Genomic DNA, 1,889 nt, shown 5'->3' with positions numbered 1-1,889 from the left:
TGATTTAAAAGATTATTGTTTCCTAGTGCGTTACAGAGACAAAGTTGTGTATAAACTGGTGATCTGAATAGAGCAGATCTGAGTCTACATTTCTTCTGTTCCATGGGTCTGTTTGTCATTGAGGCAGCACTTTCCTATCTTAATTTCTGTGACTTTATAATAAATCTTGATAATTATTAGTACAAATCCTTCAGTGTTTCATCTACAAGACTGTTGTGGCTATTGAGTCTTTGTACTTGCTTTATTTTTGAGTTTGTTTGTGAGAAGGAGATAGATGGGAACACCCCCAACAGGGTCCTTATGCCACAGTTCACCCCCATTTTCAGCCAGCTTGGTCATGGGCATGTGCAAATGTGCCTGCCATGCATAGGAAGTCCGGGGCTGTGAAATGAAGACATTCCTGTGTGGCCTACTACAGTGCTGCTGCCACGCTCCTTTGTAGTTTCTTATAAATTCTAAAATTAGCTTCCTATTTCCCAAGAAACCCATGTTGAAATTTATATTGGGATTGCATTGAATTCTTAGGTCAATCTGGAAGAAAATTGTCATCTCTACAATAGTGAATCTTTAATGAACGTTATGATCATCATCTGTTTGTCATCTTTAATTTTATGACAGATGCTATATAATTTTTCTACCTTGAAATCTTGCTAATTTTTGTTACATGTGTTTTTCTTGATTTTAAAACATTTTGTGGTACTGTTATAAATAGCATATATTTAAAAAGTTTGTTTTCTAATTGTCGTATGCAGTATAGTTAAATTTTTTAAGAGATATTTTTTTGGGGGGCCAGCAGGTGGCATGGTGGTTAAGGTGCTGGACATTCCCACATGGCTGACCACTGTTCAAGTCCGGACCTGGTGGCTTGTTTCTTCCTTTCCTTCTCTCTGTGTGTCTGTCTTTCTCTGGTCAAATTAAAATAAATGAATGAATAAATAAAATTAAATAAATAATTCTTTAAGAAAGAAAATGATTTATTTTTGGTATAGGGAACATGCACTTACCAGAGACAGAGAGAAAAACAGAGAGAAAGTGAGAAGCCACACCCCAAGGGGGATAGCAATGCCTTCTCCTCCATTCTCCTCTCAGGATTTTGGGCATGCACGCATGTGTGCTGGGCATGGGTTTTAAGCTGCCGGTTTGGGACTCAAACCTCTGTTGACTGTGTGGAAGTTCAGTGCTTTAACCACTACACCATCTGCTGGTCCCAAGTATAGTTGATATTTTATAGTTACCTTATATTCAGCATCCTTGTTAAGTCCATATGTAATCCCAGTAGTTGTCATGTCTCTTCACTTTTTCACACATTCTAGTAAGTACTCAAGTAGACTAGCACCGATCACACAGCCAGTATGCTGTCAGAAAGTGATCAGAAGACCATACGTGATATTCAAAATGTCATCCTTTTAAAAACTTGGAGTGAAAATTCCCCAGCTTTTAGATTATTAACTCAACTTGAACTGTGGGAACTGCTTAAGGAAAACCGCACCAAAAGTGATGCTAACTACTACCTGTCAGGGCACTTGGTGAGATCAATTAAGATCTCTCATACATATTGAACTTCAGTTATATCACTGGGAAGGACCATCATGCTATGTGATTTTAGCCAGTGATTAAAGATGTTTTAGAACAACTTTGCTCTCTGAACTACATGGCAGAAAATAATTATAATTGGAAGATGACACAAGGAGGCACAGATAAGTTCCAACTTATTGCTTTTCCTTAATCACAGAAGAATGTATCTTTCTTTAAAAATCTGAAGCTTAGTGATTTTACTAGTTGATGGCTATCAAAAGAGGACCAAATTAAACCATAAGAAAGCAGGTGGTTTTTTTTTTTTTTTTTTTTTTTTACCTGAGTTTTTTTTACCTTGGGGGAAAAGAAAAGGA

Source organism: Tupaia chinensis, unplaced genomic scaffold (assembly GCF_000334495.1).
Source record: "Tupaia chinensis unplaced genomic scaffold, TupChi_1.0 Scaffold000298_1, whole genome shotgun sequence".
Taxonomy (NCBI): Eukaryota; Metazoa; Chordata; class Mammalia; order Scandentia; family Tupaiidae; genus Tupaia; species Tupaia belangeri.
Note: the sequence above shows the minus strand (reverse complement) of the source record.